Below are 24,953 nucleotides of genomic sequence, written 5' to 3' on the forward strand. Positions count from 1 at the left end.
GATTCCTAGAGTGAATGCCAATACTATCCAGTCATGCCATAGTCTCCTAATTATGCTGAGGGTTTCTTTCCTAACAGCATTTATTTTAGGGTGTCAACAATACTTCAGTTAAATGTAGTGTAAAGTGCACTTATTTAGCAAACTTGTCCTTCAGAAAAGGTTTTTTTTTTGTCTTTAAAACACCACTAGATTGTTTCTTTCTGTCAGTGCAGGATACAGTAGAAATCTTAAATCAATAACACTTTTTATTCCTACGCAACTGATGCATAACATCCTTCTTCACACAGAGGTTTAATGTGTTGTAAATTAATTATCTGGAATGAGTACAGGGTCAATGGACCTTGGTATGACTGGGTTGTAATGTTAAAGTGTTCCATTTCCTACCAGCCCTGCTCAGCTCTCTTGCCGAGTCTTTTTTATGTGTCAGTTATGCCATCTTCTGCAGTTTGTTCCCTTAAGTGTTGTTAATGCCCCTCTAGGGCTTGATCAATAGGAAAAATTTGCTTTACCATAAATTTGTCCAACAATTTTCTTTCTTCTGAAGACAGAGTATCTTCATTAACTGTATAATGTTTCTTAGTAAACTGCTCTTACCTCTTACAGAAGCTTAAAAGAATAGCCTTTCTTTTAAATCATATTGAAATTGCAAAAATTTTGAATAAGCAGATGCAGACCTAATTTTTGGTTTTAGGTACCTAAAAATAAATCAGCTATGCTTGAAGTTTCTGACAGAAGAAGTTTTGCTTTACTGCTTCTATGCAGTAAACCACATAGCTGAATAAAACTGCTATTATCTCTGAAAAAATGACAAGAGAGATCCTCAGCCATGAACAGTGCAATTAAAACAGGTGTTCACTGGGTTTAAAGTAGTCAATTTCCTTTAAAAATCAGAGAGGCCACCTCCATATTTTTTTCTGAAGGCAGCTTGGCTATTAGTTGCTAGGGTGACAAGATCCAAGATAGTGAATAAGGCCTGTCCACGCTGCACTGAAGTATGGGGGTCAAAGATAAGAACGAAATGATGATAGGAACATTCAATTATAGATTGTTTCTATTTGTTTATTTTTTTTTACTGGAAGAAGGATGGTCAAAATATGTACGTTCATAACTAAAAAGGTACTGATACTGCAGCATTTTAATTGTCATTGCTGAGTAAAGGAATACACTAAAGTATTTAAGTAGCAAACACATCTAATCTCACTAAAAAAAATAGATACTACTTAAAACTCATGGCATGTTGGTGGGATCCATTTAATGTACTGTGCTGTGTCAATGTCACTTTCATAAACTTTTGCTGAAGTGCTTTTCCTACTGTATGTTGAATGATGTTGTCAGGACTGTGAGTCGGGGGTACGGTGGATTCAAGTCTACTTTACTTCCCTTGATGAAAAGGTCACTGCCACTTGTAAATCTGTTTTACTCCCTGCACAGTTGTTAGTGTCAAAGTCTGTCAGCTCTGTGGGATGTTAAAGTTATACAACTGTGGTAGGAACAAGGATCACAAATTCCCAGGTGGTACGTCCCAAGAAAAAGTCTCTGATCTCTGTGTAAAAGTTCTGTAGAAAGTTTTTCATCCAGGATTGTCAGCTCACTTTGGCTTGATTGCAGAAATAAACAACATTTCTGTTTCATGCCTCCCATCTGGTGGGCCTTCCCCGATGATAGCTCATCACAGGGCCACTTATTATGTCTGTAGCCCACAGTTGCAAGTGAAACAATCTCCTCTGCTTTATTTTTTTAAGGCTATGAGGGCTTCAATTAGAGCACAATTAAATCTTGGCCTGTGTTGCGTTATGTGATTATGTTTTGACAAATCATCACAATAGATCAGCATCACAAGTCCTCACAATTATTCATAAATTTGAAAAATACAAGAATTAAACAAGAAAGAAAACAACTGACCAATGTGGAGGAGGCGGGGAAGAACCCCCCAAACCAACTTTCTAACCAAAAAAAAGTAACTCTTTTTTTTTCCCCTTACTAAGAACATCATCTGAGCTGTTTTGTGCGTACGTAAGGGAAGGCTATAATTCAGTGGTTAGCCAGTACAAGTGGTCATAATTTACTAGTGAACTACAGCAAATGCAGCAAGAGCAAAACCAGCTGGAGTGCCAACAGTGGATGCATCCTGAGCTTGACTGACTGCAACATAAAGTGTTTTTCAGGTTTTGTACTCTGACTGAAGAGAAGATGGACATGAAGTTCTTTGCATGTGAAGTACGGCCAGTGCTTTTAGGTGGTCAATTGTTTGCTTAATCCAAAGGCCACTGCTAAGACAGAGTCTTGAGTTTTTCACGCTGTGAGGAATTTCCATGTGACCTTGCAACTAAATTGATTTTTGATCTGAGTGGAGTGGTGCGCTGCTGAGGAGACAGAATGGGACCCGAAGGGGGCAAACACTGAATCTTTTTGGCTTGACTTTCAGTCAAGGTAACTCACTGGGGTCTTGAAGGTGATGCAAGTAAACATCTGCCAAGTGAATCTGTGTGTCAAGGCAGCCATTGTGGGCCAACTGGGGTAGGCGGCTGTGGGTACATGTATATCAGCGTGCCAAGGAGCTATCAGCTTGAGAAGGAAGAGGGGACGCCAAGATTCTGGTTTCATTTTGCCTCATTTTTGACCAGAAAATGCTCTTCATCCATTCCTGGATCTGACCTAAAAGCTGCTCCATACATTCATTTCAATGATATGAAAACAGAATATTTAATACGAAGGTTTTCTTACTGTGTGTGAATGACTTGAGTGACAGATGAGCAAACAAACAAACAAAAATCACCCTAAAGTTTTAATTACTGAGGAAAAACAATTCACTTCCATCTCTATTAATCACTTATTTTTATAGATATCTTTCAAAATGACAGCCAGTTTGCCTTTAAGATCACAAACATTTCTTCTTAATTCTCCTTCCCTGCCTCCTGAGGGAATTAGCATATAAAAATTCACCTTTTCCCTTTCTTATCAGATTCATTTCTACTGTTTGAAATTGCTTAAAAAACAAATCATAGATATTTTTACTTACATAATTAGAAAGCTGAATAGGTGCCTGTCATATCAGTGCTCGTATTTACCAAAGACTCACAATGTTAGACAGAGGGCATGTCTGAGGAATGTAAACAAACATCCACCTTATCAGGACTTTTACCACTGAGAAACAGAAAATAACATTTTTTCCTACCCTTCTGCCCTCCATTATCCCTCCAATTTCCTAGGCTTTTCTCAGTCTTCATATATTTTCTATTTTTCAACTTTTCTAGACACATGAAGATTAAGAACAATTAAGAATGGTAGGAATGATTCACCTAAGCAGGGAGAGAGGTTCCAGACTCTCACGTCTTCATATACCCAAAAGATGGGTATCTGGTATCTAGCTTTTTTTATCACTCAAAATTAAAATGAAGGCATGCATATATGGTAATGTGTTTGTATACACTTTGGGGACAATTTCATCCTTTATAAAACTAGATTCTCATAAAACAAATGCTATACATATTTCAACAGAAAATTATATATCTTTTTTTGAGAACACAAATCCTGGCATCTGAGTAATCAGATTTAATTTGGACAAGTCATCTACATATATTTCTGGGCAAAAAGGGAATAAAACCTCGGGCAACAACTCTGCTGGTATTTAGAGAGCTTTGGAAAAGTTGCTTATTGATCAAACCTACTGACTAAATATTTGAGATCATTTACAGACAACAAAATGTTTAGAGCCTTTTGTGGGACTTACAGACTTTCTGGAGAAAAGGTGTGCCTACACGTACAAATATCCTGTAAAAATTACTTTTCCATCCCCTTAATACATTTATTTTAATTACTGATTTTTAAAAACGATTATTAAAGTAATGTGGTCCTTCTGATAAATGAGAAAAAGATTAAATGCTCCTTGAGTCCATGAGTCTTATTTAGCCATCCCATTCTGCATGAAAAACAAATCCAAAATTGCCTTCTTGGATAGCCACTTTGCAGTTGTGTTGTTTGCTTTTGCATCTTTCTTGCCTGAACACCTGCGCAGCAGCATCTCCCAGTTATTGCTGATGCATGTCTCTCACATTTAGTCCTTGCCTTTCTTCAAATTTTCAGTTGTACTTTTACTCCTTCCTTTCATGACAGACGTAATTCCACCCCTCTGGACTTCCTAAATATATTTCTTATGTCAGTCTCCAGAGCTCTGGCTATTTTATCAAAGTCTGAGACTATTATTATGCATCCTCTCTCTTTTGTTGTATTTTTAATAAAGCTTTCAGCATAAAATGCAGTGAAATACCCTTTCACATTCATCATGGTTTTCCAGCTCTTCTGTCTGCCTCAGTCAGTGCCATCCAAGTCACAGCCTCTTCTGTTTTCTTCTTCCTTCTTATTCAAAGAAGGTATTAACTCTTTTTAACTTCTGTTCTTAAATCTCATCTGGAAACTTTCCTTTCCATCTTGTTTTACCAGATTTTGGAGTGCTCTGTCAGCTGGACTTGCATATGCTTTATGTTGTAGATGCAGTGACATGCTGGCAGGTTCCAGTGCAGCTTTGCTGGGTACTGCTGTAGTGTAGGCTGGGTGCAGTTCAAGGTTGCCTTTTCTTTTGGACTCTTAAGAGACTTCCCTGTCTTTCCTCCTGGGAGAAGGCGTACCTTTTTACTTTCTTATTGCTCTCTAGTCTCCAGAGTGAATATTGACTTGGCGGAGTTGAACCTTTCCAATTTTTCCTGAGCTGTTTACTTTTGTGTGAGAATAAAACCAGTTGATATACATAACGTGAACCAGACTAGGCGTGACGTTCCTTGGGCTGTCCAACCCCACAATGGGAACCTACTTACCAGTCCTAGCACATGAATTTATCAAAAAATTCCTTGTGTGAGTCCTTACCGGGGCAGCTCAAAAAAAACACTTATTTGTGTGTCCAAGACTAAGGGACTTAATGCAGACATAAAATTTTGCAGTACATGTTTGAAATAGACATGAGGCATCAAAATGTTGTTGTTAGGCTGTATTTTTTTGAGAGAAGTACGGATGTGTGAGACCTACGTCCATGGTTATGGAGTGAATAGACAACATTTTTAAAAACATGGTTCAGTTTTAAAAAGAGGCTCACACAGGACAAGAATGAAGTCCCTACTCTTTTGGGATGGGAAGCAGGATTTGATAAGGAGTAAAAAAATACCCAGGCCAAATCTTCAGCTGCTCTATTCCATGATAAAAGATCTTTCATAAATTATCTTTTCTGAATGGAGGCCCTCGGCTACAATAGTAATTCAGGCTGGGAATGAGAAAAGAAATGCTGATCGAATTATGCTGAAAAAGAGAAAGTATTTAAATGTTCTTAATTTGTGATAAACTTTCTGCTCTGATAAAAACAAAAACAAAACAAAAAACTTATCCTTTAATTTGCAGAAGCATAAAGTCTTTAAAAAGAACGTGTCACAAAAACCTGTAACACTTTAAAACCAGGTTCACCTAATTGCTCTTCTGCAGGCATTTTGAAGGAAAACAATTAAGATGAGCTAATGTATGCATAAGTGCTAAATATTTGAAACATTCACAGCCACGGCCACATGACAGCAATCCAGCCCTTGGGGTCAGGCTGTTCACTGGGAATTTCAGTGTGAGGAATCTCTGGCTAGCTAACCTGCCAGGGAAAAACTGCCAGCCCTTCATTCCCTAACCAGCATATGCTGTGCCATGTTCATTCAAAGAAGCTGGGCAACAGACCCATGTAAACTGTCTTTATTACTAAGATACTAAGCAGACTAATTTTCCAATCTGCTTCTTCTGGAACCATATATCTAATCATGTCAATCTTTTTATTGTTTCAACTGCAAGCTTTGGGTATGGCCCCACATGTTTAGTGGTATTCTACGTTATTTATACCAACATTTTGATGTATTGTTTTATATTGCAAAAAACAGTGACACATGGTTTCCTTCATATAGCTGAACCAAAAAAAAAAAAAAGAGAGAGAACAAAACCCTACATCATTTCCATACCCTCATCCTCCACTTACAGTTGTGATCTAGGTTGCCCCTATTGTTGGTTAATGTATGAATAACAGTGCATTTGCAACATGCAATCACATTTTACTGCAGGAATAAAGCAAGGTCAAAATAATATCTAACGTTCAGGCAGCATGCTGGTTCTCTCCCCATCAGCAGACTATTCTTAAATAAAGGCAACAAATTAGCATTAAAAGCTCTCCACAACAAGATGTGCTAAAATCAGACTGGATGCTCAGTGACCTGTGCAGAGAAAAACAAATGTAATACATGGCTTTCTAGTGCTCCCAGTCCCAAGTGCTGGGAGTGTCAATTATGTCACTACAGCTTTTCAGATGTGGAACTGTCATGACTCAAGAAAATAACAAGAAAAAGAGAAGAAAAAAATAAAAGAATAAACTCCAGATGCAAGACGAGAGAGTGTTGCAAAAGGAGAGTGTTTTGCTCCAGCACTGGGTTTGAAGGGGCTGCCGTGTTTAGTGCAATGGGAGCCAGCTTCCCTGCTTTGTCCTCTGAAGTGGCTCATTGCAGAGCAGTAATAGTATATCTTAATAAGCATAACACTGTGAACTGAGGCATATTTTTGAGTCAGACACATGGGAGGGAAACAGAGCAGAGCAGACCTGTGTTATTTTTAATGGAGCATGTGTTTGTCTTGTAAGTGTGTCAGAAGAAAAGGAACAGGTCTCAGGTTTCTTCTCACCATGTCTAACGTGGGATGGGCGCTCTGCCTCTCCAAGTGAGTTTAGTGGTCTTTGATATTACAAATGACACAGGACAGTATGGACTACACTTGCACCACACATTCTTTTCTACTGTTTGTGAATATCAGTGTTCATTTGAAGCTATCCTTCAGATGAAGTGCTTTAAAAACCACAAAGACAAAGATAGTTTTCATTAGATAAAAAAGATGATAATGAGGCTCTGTCCTTTTCCCAGACTTATTGAGTATGTGGTGGGGAATGTGTTCTGCAGGAAAACATATTTCCTTTTACATTCACCTGGAAGAGAGATCTTGTGGTGTGGAATTGATAGCTATCATGTATACCGTACTGCAACCACTCACCTCTCATTCATAACATCAAAACCAGCATTAGAGTAAAAATGTTTGCAGTGAAATTCCAAAGGGCATTTTGAGTTTCAATTAATATTGATAAAGGTTTCTTTAATAAGTCTTGGGTCAAGATGTATCTTAAAACTATTTTCCACATTGCACAGAAAGTATATTCTGTCTTTGTGATATGACTGGATCTAGTCTTACGTCCAGCAGCCAGCTGAGGCTGCTTGTCTATTATAGTCTCTTCCACCATTCCTAACAAATGAACAAATAGCTAGATGCCCTGTGAAACATTTTAAATAGAACTGTCTCCTGGAAAAACTCTTACTGACAGAGACAGGTTCGATCCAGATCAAGGGAACCTGCTTTGGGATAGAGAAGATCAATACCGGTCACTGGCTTTTCTTTCTTTCTTTCTTTCTTTCTTTCTTTCTTTCTTTCTTTCTTTCTTTCTTTCTTTCTTTCTTTCTTTCTTTCTTTCTTTCTATTTTATTTTATTTTATTTTATTTTATTTTATTTTATTTTATTTTATTTTATTTTATTTTATTTTATTTTATTTATTAAGAGGAGGTGAGGTAAGGATTATGATGAATAAAGTAAAGCAGAAAACAAGCAATCTATGAACTGAAGTGCATCCTTCTTATTAAACCTTATTGTGCTCTTAAAGCAGTAGCAGAAGCTGTTGCTATGAACTCTATCATGCAAGAGGCTTTCAAAAAAGCATTTAAAACTATATATTAGCTAGAAACCACTTTGTCCACAAATTCTGAAAGAGCTGAAAGTAGCTTTTGAAAAGGAACCAATGTATTTGAAAAGGAACCAATATATTTCATGGCAGAGTAAATTAGCTGCTATTTTTTACTTTTTGAAGTGTTTGATCAAAATCCAGTGCTGAGCACAAGTGTCTTAAATTAATTCTATTTAGTGTGCTTCTCTGTTGGCTAGAACCTGGATCCTCTGACCTGGATCCTATATTACTAGCTGCCACACTTTCCTGCAGTCTTCTCTGGTATATGCATGAGAATGACATGTTTCCAGCACCAGCTGGAGGCGCTAAGGTTAGGTTTTTATGTTTGGAAATAATGCACAGGTTTGTGTGAGCTAGACAGATCAAAACTATGATTGCTTTCTTTTATTCTATTTAAACAGCATTATCTACTCTGATTTCACTTAACAATGAAGGTGCCAATTAAGGGGAAAGAATAATCACCAAGACCAAATCATTCCAGTAATGGAAGATTATAAAACAGAATTAGAATGTTTTTACAAAGCAATGCTAGCATTATAGCCACAATATTCTCCATAGCCTTTGGCGAGGTCCAGGAATTCAGCCTACAATATAATCAATCCTTTGCAATCCATGAGTACTAAATTCATCATTAAAATGTTGTTCTACCCTTCCCAAACCTTCTACGTAACAAGCATCTGAGTAAGATGAAAGGCATTTATTACAGGTAACAGCCTTAAGGAAAGCAAAAAGAGCAAATCTGGAAAACATATGCATATTTTTCTGGAAATGGCTACTTTTCATAAAACATTTAGTGAGTTCAAGGTCAACTTGTTCTCTTTCTGTATACTATTCATATCAGGCATTTGACAACTCAGTGACAGTCAATCTAGCAGCTGAACTGAATATATTGGGTCATCCAGTTTAAATAAAAGCTAAATCTTCATTGTGGAATGATCACAACAAAACCAAGAACAACAAAAATCTTTACTGTTTCTGACATTGCAATTAAAATCTAACAAATACCATTACAAAAGAGAGGAAATAGATCTAATGTCAGTAAAAGGGAGCTACTTGAGCAAGCATATGTGTAAATGACAGGAGATTATGGTCCTTCACACCATAGTGTGAATTTTCTTCTAATTTAAGTGAAATGTTGCGATCCTGAGAATTCTACAGATTTTTTTATTTTGCAGTATACATATGAGAAAGGGCACCATGCCAATAAGACATTCAAATTTCGCAGTTACAATTATTCTGGACTTGCCTTCTCTTTTCACCCTCTACACAAGACCACCCTGAAGCCTATTCCCAATATTGACTATTTCTCAATATGCTCTGTTCTTCAATAAAACGTATCCCATGGTGACTATTGTCCTACTGAAAAGTAACAATATTACCTTCATTGGATTGGAATCATGAGATTGTCATCTAATTTCAGAGCTGGTGAAAACAGCAGCCTGGAGAGCCAGCCAGACATATATTTTGGAAACCTCAGGAATCTTTTGTATCCATGCAAATTCTGAGGCCGAGTCCTTTTGTAATTTCAATATTATTTCTCCCTGTAGTTGCTGTCACCATCAATCTTAATTTAAAGAATTTATTCTCTGTCCATGTATGGAAATGCATGGCTTATACCCATCTTTTATAAAAAAACCTCCTAACTAAATAAACAATAATCTGATACAGTATATGTTGAAGACAGATGGTCCTAAACAACGAGCTCATACTTTCTCTCCACCACTTCCAAATTGCAAAGCTATTTCTAACATAGTGAAAGTACATCATATCACCGATTGCCTTCTCTGTTTCAACAAGATATACAATAAAAAACAACTAGCAATTGTTTTGTGGGTGGGTTCACAGATTAAAGATCAACTATAAATTGAGAGGAGTATCAAGTTCACAATATACTTTGTTCCTTTTTGGAAACCATTACCTGGTTTTGTTTTTAAAGCTGCCACAGGTTTTCAACAGGATTCTTACTCTGAGAGCTCCATATCTTTCATCAGCTAGCACCCACTGAATGACTACCATTGAAGTTAGTGTCAAATTCTTCTGCAGACATTCAGCTGGACTCTCTGCAGGGATTTAGCTGAAAGGACTCACTGGAGGAATGATATTCCTAACAGTCACACCTCCCCCACCCTGTGTCTTTCAAATATCAGCTGTAAATATTTTGAGTATCTTCATTATTTAAAATTTTAGATCTCTTCCCCAATTTTGTAAGGTATTTTCGAAGTGGCTTTCTGCCTACAGTTATAATATATGCCTGCAGTCCAGGAAGACAGCTGACGAGCACAGTGAATCTTGCTTTATATTTGGAAACATCTGCTGTTTCATTTCCATGATGCACAGTGACGTGCTGTTTCAAGAGGAAGAACAGTCTGGTACAGGAGGCATTAGTTTCTGGTTATTTAATATGATGCTGAAGTTGGGATTCCTCTAATCTAACTCTTCTAAATCACCCTTTGCTGGTACGTCTCCATTGAGTAAAGGACTCCCAAAGAGCTGCTTAATGCCTCCTTGACTGTCAGACCATTTGCCAAGGCAATGACTGCCACCTCTAGTGAGCCTGCCTTTTCTGCTCTTCTTCCAGGTTGTTTTCTCATTCTCAAAAGAGAAGACATGTAGGCAATGTAACCCTGATGTGGAGGCAAAGCAAGTAAATTGACTGGTGGGACTTATGTTTAAGGAGTCTCTGGATTTAAGGTGACCTCCTAGGGATATAGGAAAAGTTTTCCTTTACTACGTGTTCTACAAAGCAGTCATACCGAAAAACAGCTGTTTTCAAACATATGAAAACTGGGATGCATATTAAGGGAAAATGTCCTTTGATGAATCAAGAAAATTTGGCAAAATTTTGTTCATGATAGTGGCAGAGGAAATACTGTTTTTGAATAGTCTATAATTAATTTGAGCTGAAAACTGTTGCACCACTTTATGGGTAGGTGAAGCAAATGATTTGTCTTTGGTGGTAGGGGTAGTTTTAACTCTTATCTTCAGCCAACTGAAAAAGGCCTATTTCCATGATGATCAACAGCAGATGAGTGCTGGATCCAGGATGGTAAGCTTGCTACCCCTGTGGTCTGACCCAGCGCTATTATGCTTATGGACTTTTATTCCCATTAAAAGACTGGAGTTGAACCTTGGATAGGTTCAGAATCAGACCATATTTCTTTTGTTCTTTTCACTAATAATTGTTAATGGTAAATTTAAATTGGATCCAGAAGAGAACATGAGTGCTTAGGAAAACTGAGCACGTTTGTGTGGTGCTGGCTGGGGTCTGGATAGATCTCCTGAGTTTGTCTGTCTTCAATCACACTGCGTGCACAGAAATTTTAGACAATGTTGAAAAAATATTATTTTGAGAACCATTTGTACTAATTTGTATTTAAAACTCCCTCATGCATTCATTATGTAGAAGCTTTACAATATATACATAACTTTTAGAGCAATGTAATTATGTAGGCCAGGAATTCTTTAATTTAAAAGGCTGGGACGGGAAGAGCTGCCTATTTCTACAGGGAGGGTAGACTTTCTTTTCCTCTTTAATTTAGATATTGGTGGAGTCTTTCTTCAGTGGAACTAAGGAGGAGTACATTTTGATCTGATTCAATTTGATTTGTCTGACTTCAGAATCTCTGTGATCAAAACTACAAAAATCAAACTATTCTATGAGCTGAACTGAAAGAAATACAATATAGCAATATTTTTTGGTCCTAAATGTTATGTCAAGGCTGTCTATCAATAATTCAGCTCATATATAAAATATTCTTGCAAATAAGATACAGTACTTCAAAGGACAAATGATCAGCGCAGATATATTTTCAAAAAATATCAGTCTCACTGTTTACTCCATTGAAGAGTGAAAGAAACCTGAGGGTGAAAAATAAAACAATGCAAGGTTTTATGCTTGGAAGGAAAAATGATTCACATTTGGAACAGGTAGACTTCTAGCATGGAATGTGTCTTAATTATTCTATTGCTTTTTCTAATGCTGTAATCGAACTTACAGCAGATAAAAAGTGCCTAAAGAAATTAAACATCTTTAATGGCAAAAAAAGCTTAACTATGGAAGAAATGTATTACAAGTGTAGTGTATAATAATGAAATGGGCTGTGCCGAGGTAATGAACTCCAAAACAGAGAGCTAGAGATGAAAAAATAAAAAGAATTTCTTAAATCTCATTTAGAATACACAAAAGAATCAATACCTTGAAAAAAATCTATGAATTTGCCCTGAGGTGAAATGCTAAGGTGGTGGGAAAAGTGTTTATTGTAAGATGACTATGTAAAATCCCTGCATTCATAGAAGCATGTTTCATGATTTTTTTTTTTACAGCTTGTTTCATGTTCACTTACATTATTTAGCAATGGGTTACATCTTCACCTTTTAAACAAGCTGAAGTGGCATTCTTCAGGTATCCATAAAGGAAGGAGTGACTGCTTATACCAGTGATTTTTAAGAGGTATTTTTGTTTTTGGAGTGATAAAAGTTATATCCCAACACCTGCAGCACTGCCTTCCTCTACTTTAATAAGATATGATTTAAACATCTAGAAATCATCAGATTGGCTTCAAAGCCATGGGTTAGAATTTAAGCGAGTACATTTGGCATGTCTAACCTTCCAGGCCTCGCGGTTTTAGAAGTCACATTCTAACTTTTCCCCATGATCTTAAGTATAGATGATTTTTTTCAATAAGTACTGGATTATTTTACACAGTCATGTGACTCTAGAAGTTGATGCTGAAGCATGCCCATCATAAGAAATTCAGATGCTACAGTAACTTGTGGTAGTGTATTGTTTTAAGTGTCATTTTGAAGGAGAAGGTTAAAGAAACAAGCAAACAAAATAACAAAATACTTTCTTCCAAGCCTGTTTTTATTTCTTAGAGATCATCTCTGTAAGAATGATTTTTTCCTCCAGGCCTTTTTTTTTTTTTTTTTCTTTCTTTCTTTCTTTTTACTGCCAGATCCCTGTTAAACAGGGACCTCTGGCTGTTACAGACCTCTGGCTGTTAAATTTCATTTTCATATCTGTATAAGGAACAGTGAAGATAAAACCTCCTGAAGAAACTACCAAAGCTTGCACTCATCCTGCAGGGACATTTTGGTGGGTTTCCGCTGCAGGCCTTCGCACAGCTGGGGAAATGGGTATTTATCCTGATTTCCTAGCACCCCTACTAATAATGTCTTTTTATCCAGACTTACTTGTTTCTCCAGAGATCATTAGCACTATTGGTGATACACAACTTTATATTCCTCTAGGCAGCTAGCCAACTTTACTGACCTAAGCAGTTATGAACCAAGATTTCCATATGGCCAAGACTAAAAAGGGAATATCATCAATGTCACAGAAAGTTTCTGAATTGGGAAAATGATGGGGCCACCTCACAAGTGAGAGATCATACATTGTTTCCAAGGACCCCATCAAACTTTCCAGAGGAACAAGACTTGGCTGGAGCAAAGGGCAGCTATCTTGCGTCCTCCCTTTCAGGTTACCCCATGGTCCTCATGTGCCTTTCAGCCCCCACGGAGACATAGCATTTGAGGTAGGCCTCAAGCTACATGTGTTTACATTTTGAAAAGTGTTGTACATACCTATGATCAGAAAATGTAGATTTCCTCAGGGAACTGCATGCTGTGATACTTGAGCGTACTCCAAGAGAGGCGATAAAATAGTACAATTAGAATACATCTACTACATCTATTGGATAGGCTCAACCTTGCCTTGGTAGTTAGTAAAGATCTTTAAAAAAACAATATTGATATGATGCTAGTGTAAACTGTGAAAGTAATATTAACCCAGTTGCCTCACCAGCCACGAGACAAATAATCCCAGCAAGGGATTGCTGGATCCAAAGCAGAATAATCAGTGTATTGGTGAAATACAGGGACTGAATGCACCAGTGAGTACAGGCGAACCTCCCCCTTTCCCATTGTTATTCCAAATAAGAAAGGTGAATTTTCAGGTTCATAGTGTTGCTCCTTTCCTCCTCTTGCTTCATCTCTTTACTCCTTCCCTCTTCTACCCATTCAGAGTGGCAGAAAATATAACTTCGTAAGATGTTTTGGTGTGGGTATGATGCTGAGATGGGATTTTTGTTTTTTCATTCTTTTGGTGAGGGAAGCTGAACAGACTCATATAGACGGATGGGTGAAGTGAAATAGAATATTACAGAATAATCTTCAACCTTTGATGAGGAAAATGAGATACAGGATGACCGCTGTTTCATTGACATCCATGAACAAAGACATAAAAACATCCAAACCTCACTGTGAGAAAGAAAGTTAAGGGGACCCCATGATGACCCACAGCTACAATTAGAAGGGTGGCCCTGGTGGCCATCAGGACAACAGGGATCCCACTTAAGTATCCCTGTGTGGCTGCAGGAGAGACTGTGCCTGGTGCATGGGGAGCAGCAAAGAGTGTTTGGTGAGTTCTCAGAGCGATGTTTTCCTCTTGTTTCTGCATAAGAGGTAATATTGACTTAAACAAAAATCATGTAAAACGGGTAGAACACAACTCCATGTTTCCTAATTTCTGTAGTAATTTCATGATTATGTTTCTAAAAGAAAGGACGCATCTTTATTTTCATAATTAACAGGAAATACATGTTATACATTAAATGTGACACAAGAGAGATGAATTATGCAGTAAGCTCAGTGTGTGCTGATCAGCACAAAGCCCAAGGCACATTCAGCAGAGTTTCTATGAAGATCTGTAATGAGTTTCAAGTACATCATTTCCTGATGGAGGGTAAGAAAACATCCATCAATGCTAATTTTCCCACAGTTTTTAGCTTTTTATGAATACTTTACAGCTTACAAAAAAAGAGATGAATTTCTAAAGTGCAACTTGAGAAAACTCTTTTAGTAATTAGAGAGCATTTCTAGCCAAAACTAATGAGGTCTGAACCTTAAACATGAGTCTGGTTCAAAGTTGACAAACCCAACCTCTGTTGTCTTCCAAAGGCTTAAATCAATTCTCCAAATCTGAACGTGGATATTTTGCTTTCTTCTTGAACTCTAAACCAGGGTTGTTATTTTGCCTTCAAAAGGTCATTTCAATTTGAATATAGGTGGTAGGCTCATTCCTGATTCTGTATTAGTGTTTCACAGGATTAAGGATTTTAAATTATCTGAAAAAGTAAATTTTGCTTTTGATTGGGACACCTCTATACGAAGATTGAGGGCTCTGTGAAGTAGTGGTGACTTTGTAGTTGTGCACTTGATCATATGCACCAGCTAACTCTTCTCTTAAGCTTCTGGAAAGCTGTTGCAGCAAAGACATTCGGACATATTAGGAGTAAGGTACTAGATTTTAGATAATGACAAGAAGAAGAAAACAACTTTTCTAGTTAGAAAACTGTCCATTTTATATTAAATCTATTTGCTTAATTCCAGACTTCAGATAACCTAAACCCAAAGCCTGTGAATATTTTCCAGCTAATGCATGCTGCTTATTTAGTGAGGAGACATTAAATATATTCTCTTTATATAAACATAATATTAAACATATAGTATAAACATAATATATTAAATATAAAAATAATTCCTGTTATAGCATGGTAATTAACCCCTTAAGATCCTAGTGATTTTGGAGAACTTAGAGGTGGTTGGGTCAAGAGTTCTGAAGAGCTTTCAGAAGAAAGTGCTAAACCGGTTTATATGGAGGATACATCAGAGTCTGAAATGCATATATGGTTGGACCATGAGCTTACACTAATAAATGCATCAAAGCAGAGCAGAAGGCCATGCTGCCTTTCACAGTGTGTGTGGGACAATTACAGGAGGATGAAATCAGCATTCCTCCTACCAGTTATGCCATCTTCCTTCTTCCCACATCTCAATAGCAGCAACAAGCACAAGAGAAACCGTTGTCCTCTTTGCTCAGTAAAACTTGCCCTAACAAATAACATCTTGTTATTTGACTGTGTCCATCTCCTGCTTATGTCCCTCCATAACGTTAAATGAAAGATCTGTCAGGTCACCACTCTGATTTAATGATAATTTAAGATGATATTTTGTAAAGATAGAATTAAGTAATGTTTAAGTTTCTTAACACTGACTTCTTTCCAGCATCTTTCACTTGAACTAGAAGGTTTTTCTATATGCACTGAGTAGACTTTATTTGATGAATCACATAATCAAAAGTCATGACCTGTTGAAGGTAGGAGATGAACAACACCAAACAAAATAACTTCAGGTATACATAAAAAATGAAAAAATGCTCTTAGTAATTAAAGACACTTGAATTTTGCAAGACAATCCTCACTTTTCAAATGTGCTTCAGTTCCAAAGCAGAGCTCCTTTCAATCATGTTTATGTTTTTGTTAATATTTACAGACATTTATGCAAATAGGTTTTTGTTCACAAAAGTGTTTTAAGGAAAGACAGCTTTGAATGAATCCAGGCATGACCAACAATACTGCACAAACACTGCATATTACTCTCTTCAAAACTCTTCAGCTATTCATTCAAGACACAGAAACAATTCCATGGGCCTGTGTGACCAAGTTATGAACGGTAAAAAAATCATGCTTGATTACTTTGGATTTATACAAAGAAATAACATCCTTTTTCACATCATCTATTCAGCGATCACTGGATATTCAGAGAAAGCTGGATATAGTTTCTCATGATGTGATATTAGGAAAAAAGACTAATTTAATCTTGGTCAAAGTAGGTAAAAAGTCATTCAACTCTGGAATTAATACAAAATTATTTTCTGATGCAATATGGAATAGAAAAATATTACTGAATATTATTCACTTATCTTTCAAGCAGACAAAACTTTCGTAGTCTAATATCACACTCATTGCCCTGTTCAGTAGTTAGTATGTCAAGTGTGCACACTGGATCCTAAATTATACTGGAAAGCTTGAGAGTATATCAACATTTGCAGCATAAAAATGTCTTCCCTTTGATCATTCAAGCTTTCCATCACCCTAGGTGGTCCTAACTAATAAGGAACTGTGATCCTCTTTACTATTTGATTCCAGTAGCCATGCAACAGACCACATCCAATTAGTGCTGGCCATTATTGTTTTAGTCAACTGCTAAAACACTTATCTATAGATTCACGATCTTGTCTGTAAATCAGTTCCTTTTAACTGCATATTCATACATCACGTCACTATATGAACGGGAAACAATATTTCTTGCTCTCTTAAGGATTTAAAAATTCAATGTCTTTTTCTTGGAGATATTTTTTTTCCTCAATGCAAAAAAAGTGTGCAGGTGTTTTAATATATGTAATGTATATTACTGAGTGGGAGCCATATTCTGAAGTTCCATGCAAACATATACTATGAACAACATAAATCTTTGATTTTCTCTGGATATCTGTACGAAGTTCTTGGTATAAGAATCTTGTTTACAAGTCTGATATGCCAGTGTTATGCCCAGGCAGTCTGTGTTCAATCCCATGTCTCTGCTTCAGCAGCTCTGTCCCTTGTCTACCTTCTTATAGCTGCTGGGCACTAACATCCCTACTTGCTTTTTGTATTGAGAACTCAGAAAAATACACCTGCAGAGAAGGAATTAGCATCCTCAGAATTAAATACCTGCTCATGGTAACACTCTTTTGCCAGACAGCTATTCTGTAATGGATTTAATAAGGTGTAGTGCATGTTCTTGAAATCTTTGAACACAGGTGATCGTATACAGGACATCAGGAGTTAAGGAGAAGTTATGACTGCAGGATCACAATCACATTGAGCAGATGTCCAGCTGTGGAACAGGATGCTATGTATGTTTTGTTTAGATATTAGGTTTTAATGATAAAGGAAGAGGGCTTGATGGTAAAATTCATTAGCATGGTGACAGTTCCTAAATTTTTGAGGGAGTTTCAAGCAATTGCAACCAGGCAGGTCCTCTACTAATTTCTTTCCTGTATTAAAAAAAAAATAAAATTGAATTTGAGACTATTGAGAATGAGGAAGTTACCAAGGGGAAAGTGAGGAATGACCTATAGGTGCAGACCCAATCTCTACTGAAACCTTAGGCCTCCTCTTGCTTAGGTTATAGGTTGCTTTCATTTTCTGACCTAATAATTTTGGAAAATGTGTGTTTGTGATGAGATCATAGCAGGGTAAATGTTTCAGCTATGTAAGTTGCAGAAAGCCCTTTGGATACATAAATATTTCCCACCTTTGAGGTTTATGATAGTAACTTCCTCTCCTCAAATCTCGTGTAGGTAGCAGTACGCACCATGATCTCCCAGTACATGCCATGCCATGGCTTGTGACTTAGAAGCACAGGATAGTCAGTGGTTCCTGCTGTAGTGTCTACAGCACCTATGGCTGACCTTAACCTTATCTTCAGCCCAGTTATTCCATCAGGATACTTTATCAGGCTGAATTATCTGACAGCAGGTCTTCCCAGTGCTCTGAAGGTCTCATGTCAGCAACCTGAAGCACTAAGTGTTGATTTTCAGCACTAGTCAGCTGAAAAAGTCAAACCTTTATAGTTTCATTGCTATACAGTCCCTTAATTCCACATACTCCTCAGAGTTTGGGTTAAAATCTCCTGCTAGTGGAACATACAGATTTAAGACTTCGGTTTACTTCCATTTTAATATATAGGTGTAGATTTAAATATATGTAGATGTGTTTTAAATATTTGTGAAAGAAATAGACTTAAAAGAGGGGAAGTGTCTAAGAGAGGAACGACAAAATAGATTTGCTCTGAACTGCCTAGGATCATTTAAAACCAATGAATTAAAAATCAGGTAGTCAGTGAGGGCTATGATTTACACTACAGAGGTGATAAAGCCTTTTGTGTTCATATTTACAAAGAAAGCATTAAACTGCAGTGATTTTTGATTTTTTTCTTCCCACTAGGGAGAAATGTGAAACTCAATTTTACCCCCGATTGGAAAGGTGCTAATTTGTCTGACAAGTTGCTGGATTCTCAGCATGTTTGAGGTATCCTTGATGTATCAACACCTTCATGCTGAATGAAGGATGCCTTTAATGTGTAAATGTTTAGTACATATCCTATATCTCATTAGCCAAGAACAATACAAACCACACACAGGCAAGAAGGGTCAGAAAAAAGGTCCAGTCCAAGAAACCATCTTTTATGTCCTAATTAAGTGAGCAAACATTTGGAATACATCTAATTTGCAAATAGATCATCAAAAAATATGCTTGATGTTCATGGCCTAATGTGTGTCCTAAAGGCCTGATAAGTCTAATATCCAACGGTGCATCCTGAATTAGTGTCATGTCGTAATGTTGTTGTTTTAAAGTTCTTACTGCAAGCAATATTGCAAAATATTTATTAAGAGTAGTAGAAGCAGTCAATAACCAAAACATAAAGGTATACTTTTCCAGATTATTTCTGTTGTTAGTCTAAACCTTGGTAAGTTACATGTAACTTTAGAAATTTAGTTTCATTGGCTCTCTTGTGAGAATGAAAACATTTCTAGGCAAAATGAAAACATTTCCTAGGGAAATACCATCTCTGTTTGAATGAAAGGTGGAATGGAGATTCCAAAAGTATAACAACATTAAAAAGAAGCCAAGCCGGTGGAAAATGGATACTTTAAAGAAAAGCTAGTAGAAATGTATGCATTTGCATTGAGCTGTAGCTCATGCAGAGCACAGGGCTGCTGGTGGTGGGGAGAGAGCTCAGCTAGATGTCTTCTGACGGGACTTTTCTGTCTGTGAGATGAGAAATGTGACAGCTCTGAATGAGGAATGGGAGGACCTGGTTGCCCACTGGTTATCCCTGCCATTTTCCTAGTTTTGAAAAGTTTTCCAGGCTGAGACAAGAGTTTCAAGTACAACAGGACTCTAAATTAGAATTTTGCTCATCTGTGTTTCTGATTGTTATCTTTAATCTCCTTCAGAATATACTGCTTCAGGTATTTGATTCCATGGTTTTGATAAATAAAATAATTAAGCATACAATAGGAAGGGAAACAAAGGGCAAACAAACTCTGCAATTTAAATATATTAAAAAAAAAAAAAATCTTGGATTTTGCTGCCATAGATTTTTACAAGGAATAGGAGGTACAGCTGAGTGGCACAGGCTGCTGAGCATAGCCAGAACTTCAGTGCAGCCCAAATGTCTGCTGCGGACAGGGACAGGGAGACAGTGGTCTCCTGCAATCCATGGTCTAAGGTCACAAAGTTTGCCACGTTTCGCAGTTACTGAGCTAGCGTATTAAGAACATGGCTGTAGATGTGTTATATAGCAAAGGGTTTTTGCCAGTTGAGCTATAGCTACAGCTCAGCTGACCATCTGACTAAAATATCCTGCTTCTCAGCAGAGCTAAATAGTCTGTATAGACCCATTTACTGGTACAGCTATACTAATTACTATACTGAGCAATACAGAGTATGAGTTCATTGCAGTAGGTATTTCTGGGAAGTATTCCCAGCTTGTGGATTTTATTTTATTTTTATTTTTTAAATCCCTATTTGACAATCCTGGGTACATGTTTCCCAGGAGAGGAAACATATTTTTAATACTGTGATTGAAAAATGGGTCTTTTTTGTAGTGCTGGTGAGATGCATAAAAATTATCTGCATCTATTTGCTTGTTATGCGAGTTTTGAAACTTGGTATTTAAATAAATCTCCATGATGTGTTTATGAAATTTTGCAAATTCCTTTTTCCAAGTTTAAAGTGTTTAAAACAGCTCCCTCTGTCCTGCACCAGAGGTGGAGCAAAGTGTTGGTCACCTGCCCCTCTAAGTAAGGGCACTGAGTTCTGGGATATGGGGTCAGAGTCTGTCCAAGGTGGCCTCCAGGTCCCACCTCCAGGGCACTCGGGCTCTCTGCCCTATGTGCCCCCATTGCCCTTCCATTGCCAGCAGTCGGGTGGTGCTGGGAAGCTGCCCAGCAGCCCCAGCCGTCTCCTGGGCACCGCCGTCTGCTGTCACTGTTGTTCTCCCCTGGAGCAGCCTCCCCTGGTGGGCTTGTTACCTACCCCATTGCCTATCCCACTCTGGTGCTGGTTTAGGTGGTGACTCTTGCACTCTCTCTAGACCAAAGCATAAGCTGGACTTGAGCCCGTGGGGCGAAACACGGAGCTTCTTGTCCATGTGGAGCTCCTGGAGGGGGACAGTCATCTCATGTGGCCCTTGCCACGGTCCTTGCCAATACCTGCTTCTCTGCAGACCACGTGAAGACTCTGATGTGCTGCACACTTCTGGCTGGCTGTGTTCCAGTGCTGCGCGAGAGACTAGAGAATCTCTTTTAATTGCTGTTTATCCCCACTACCCAAAATCAAATGCCATTTGTCAGTCAGTTGCAATAGTGTCCTCATCCTGTATATGAGTTCATTCCTTCTTTCTGCTTCTCTTTTCCAGAGGTTGATCCCTTTGAACTGCCGAAACCTGATGACTTGCAATCAATAGTCTGTAAAACAATAAGGTCAGCAATGTGAAGATTTGGATTTTCCTGCCTCTAAAAGCAGAGTGCTGTGCTGGGCCAGTGAGGTGAGTCTGACTTTAGCTGACTGCCTGATAGAAGAACAGTGCGAGGAAAGGGATTAAAAGTACCTGGAGACGTATTGAGCTGTTAATACAGTATCTGTCCCTTCTTATATATAGATGGGGGAAATATGGCTGCATAACCTTCAGTAGGTGTGATTGATAAATGTCATTTTCTTGTTCAATATTAAATCACTGACAGACCCTTTGACTGGAGATTTGTTTTCTAAGGCCCACGTTCTACACTGTAACCTTGCAAAACGATTAGGGGCATTTACCAGCCCAGTCATAAGATTGGTCTTTCCAATGAAGGTGAAACAGCAGTCCGGTTTTATTTATTTATTTTTAAAATGTTTTCTTACCAATAAGATTATACTTACTTGTTCCACGCAAATAGAAATTTTAAAGAATTGGATGAATGGCAGAAATGTTATATGCTGTCATGCTTTGATATGAAATACAAGTTTGGATACAATTCCTAAGATGGCCTAAATTCAAGCTTCTAAACTGGATCTCAAAATAAAGCTGGCACCAGCAGCTCTGGACAATTTGTTTAACTTCCATGCACAGGGGGGCACATTATGTAATTATATGTAGCACAGAAAAAACTAGCATCGTACTTACCTACAGTCCAACCTGCCCACTTCTGAGTGGATCAATGCTGGCTCATACATCCATTTTAATCTGGCTCCCCTGAATGCAGCAGGACCTCATAGTAGCTTGGTTACACCCAAATTCATGTTGCAGTCAAAAGAATAATTAAAAAAAAAGAAGTAAGGATCAGGCAGCCAATCAGTGAAATGATGCTGAAGGAAATTTTCCTCAGATTTGACAAACTGGCATATGCATGGCCTCGAGGGGTGCTGAGGTATTCAGAAATGCTATAGACAGTTATGTCCACATCAATATGTCTGTTATTCTTCATCTAAATAACAGAGAGAATATCTGTGACATTAAAAAAAAAAAAAAGATGAATTTGCCTAATATGTGAGCAGGGCTGGGATCACAGTCCTGCATTGATGGAATAGCAGGGAGTGCCCGGGGTCAGTGGGTGAGTGGCAGAGCTGTGTGGGGATGGTTGCATGGGGCCTGCTCACGGCGCTGCCCCAGCCCACGGGTTAGCAAGGCCGGGTGAGCTATTCATAGTCAAGAACTTGCACACAGAACATAGCCCTTAGAAAAAAGAAAATAAAGAAACTGTTTTTTGACTAAAAGGTTGAAGCTTATGTGGTTTGAGGTTATCGTCTGATGAACAGTTTGTCCAAGGAGTTATTGCTAAAGTGATTACTGAGTGTTGTGGCAAGTGTTCCAAATTGATCAGATAAATCATGAGCGAACCAGCCACAGCAGCTGGGTGACATGTTCCTGTGTCTGACTGGCTGATGAAAACTCTCTGGATTAGTTAACTGTATAAATACTCATGATCACAAAGTTGCTGTAGGCTTTACATAAATTCACTGTGTTGGTTTCTAGTACTACTTGGAACTAGTAGAAGTTCCTACTAGTCAATTTACTAAGTGCTGTTAAACATTTATGTTACATTAGTGTCTGTGGCTTAAATCAGAAAAGCTGCAAGAACTAGACAGCCTTCACAAAGTTCAATTTCTGCCTGGCAGAAGTTAGCTTGCATCAATTTGAAGAAAACCTACTGTAATGAAGTCTTCCTGTTGAGAGTGACCAAAACAGATCATAGGAAGGAGCACAGCAAATAAGAAAAAAGCAAACACCAAAACTGTTAGGAAGACAGACAAGGTACTTGAACAATTTTTTCATGGACACTTTGACTTTATTGTCTATATTCATTTACTTTATGTCACAGAGTTTTATGTCACAGTAGCAGTACTCGTAATAGGAACAAAACTCCATCTCTGACCTAATACAATAAGGACAAACATTTACATATTTAACCTCAATTTAGCTGTCTGTACTGGTAGGAGTGAGAGGTAGAAGAACTTAATTACACTTAGAGATCTTGTGATTGTTCTCTTCAAATACAATTTTTCCAATCCACAGACAAAGTTATGTTTTTGTTAGGGTATTGATCATAGATTGTACACTTATCATGGATCCAAGTAAATATTAATTTCAGATCTGAATCCGACTGTTGGATGCCTACACATTTATTGCTGCAGATTTTGAAAAGATTTAGTGGGACGCATGTGTAGAATTGTGAAATCAGACCTGGATCCCTGGAATTGCTCATTGACCATAAGCGTATGGAAAGAAGAGCACTGCTGTTTTCCTCTGGCTCATTTTTAGTTTTGGGATTCCAGTAGGCAATGCTAAATGTGAATCCCCTCAATGCTGACCCCTCCTGCATTCCCCTATGCAGCTGCACATTCTGAATGCTGTAAAAGCACATCACATAGCACAGTGGGATCTGCAAACATTTATACAGTAGATGAGCCACAGTAACTGTTCTGGTTTGAACTGGATATCATAGATAGTTTGTGCAAGTTCATGTATGAAAAGCCATATGCTGAAATGAAAATATAAAGAGGTAGGAAAAGAAAAACCATGCCTTTGTTTCTGTGAAGCGTTTCGTAGAATCAAAGAATGATAGATTATCCTGAGTTGGAAGGGGCTCGCAAGGATCATTGAATCCAACTCCCGGCTCCACGCAGGACCACCCAAAAATCAGACGAAGTGTCTAAGAGTGTTGTCCAAGTGCTTCTTGAACTCCAGCAGGCTTGGGGTCGTGACTGCCTTTCCAGTGCCCAGCCACCCTCTCGGTGAAGAACCTTTTCCTAGTATCCAGTCTGAACCTTCCCTGGGTATTTTGCCCCAAATATCCAAATGTTGTTGCCCAAACACAGCCAAAGAATTTATTGTTCCTCTTTCATTAATGGTGTTTGCCTGCATAGCGTCAGGATTATCTATAGCTGAGACACAATTCACACTTCCCAGATCCATATTCCACTTCTGTGCTGCTGGGAAAGTCTGGCAAAGCCTCTCCTTGTTTGTGGGCATGTTGCATTGAACCATCTCATGGTGCGAGTTCAGGCAGCTTCGTTGTGTGCTGCTGACGGGAGCTGGGCGGGATCTCTAGCTGCTGCAGCCGGCTCCCATGCCGTGCTCCTGGCCGCTCGCGGGGTGCGCTGGGTGGGTGTCTGCGTGGCAGCGGCCCCATCGAGCTGCTGGGAGTCAGCAGCACTGCAGAAGCCACAGGGCGGCTCCTGGGTGTGCCTCAGCTCCTCGCTCTTCCCAGATAACTGGCAGTGGAATATAAAATTGCTCTGACTCCTTTTCTTTCCCTGGCGTATAGGGGCGTGCATGTATTTAACATATACATTCACAAACCATCAGCCTTAGCACTGTTTTCTCTTTTCCTAGATTACCTAGAGCTTCAGCTCATTTACAGCACTGTAATTCATTGACTCAGCAGCACAGACAGTCAAGGATACACCCCCTGGGGGCTTCATTTTTTCCACAGAAGTTCCCAGGGTGCCGAGGGTCATTTTCAAGGCTTGTGTCTGTCTAAGGCATTTGAAGGTCAAACCCAAGTGGTCTGAGGAGCTGCTTCATGCTCTGAAATCATGTTCTTCTAAAACTGGTATCTCCTGATATGGAAACAGTATCCTGGATGTGGAGATAACGGATTTTGCCCTTGGGAGCAAGCAGGGTGACCTTTTCACTCCTGGATGGTGGGTCTTGGGCACAGCCTTCCTACCAAGGAAGCCGCAATGAACCAAACACCCACGCCTTATATAAGGCGTCCTGGCAACTCAGGCA

General features: G+C 38.4%; 1 long non-coding RNA gene across 4 annotated transcripts in view; it reads left to right on the forward strand.

Moving 5' to 3' along the window:
• LOC310903466 overlaps positions 1–24,953 on the forward strand; it is a 92,946-nt gene that overhangs the window by 63,775 nt on the left and 4,218 nt on the right. For all 4 annotated transcript variants that reach the window (XR_014587567.1, XR_014587568.1, XR_014587569.1 and 1 more), the window contains one exon: positions 21,099–21,227. This is a non-coding gene — a long non-coding RNA (uncharacterized lncRNA). The remainder of the gene's footprint in view (positions 1–21,098; positions 21,228–24,953) is intronic.

The sequence above is a fragment of the Anser anser genome, assembly GCF_964211835.1.
Source record: "Anser anser genome assembly, chromosome: 8".
In the NCBI taxonomy this organism is placed as follows: domain Eukaryota; kingdom Metazoa; phylum Chordata; class Aves; order Anseriformes; family Anatidae; genus Anser; species Anser anser.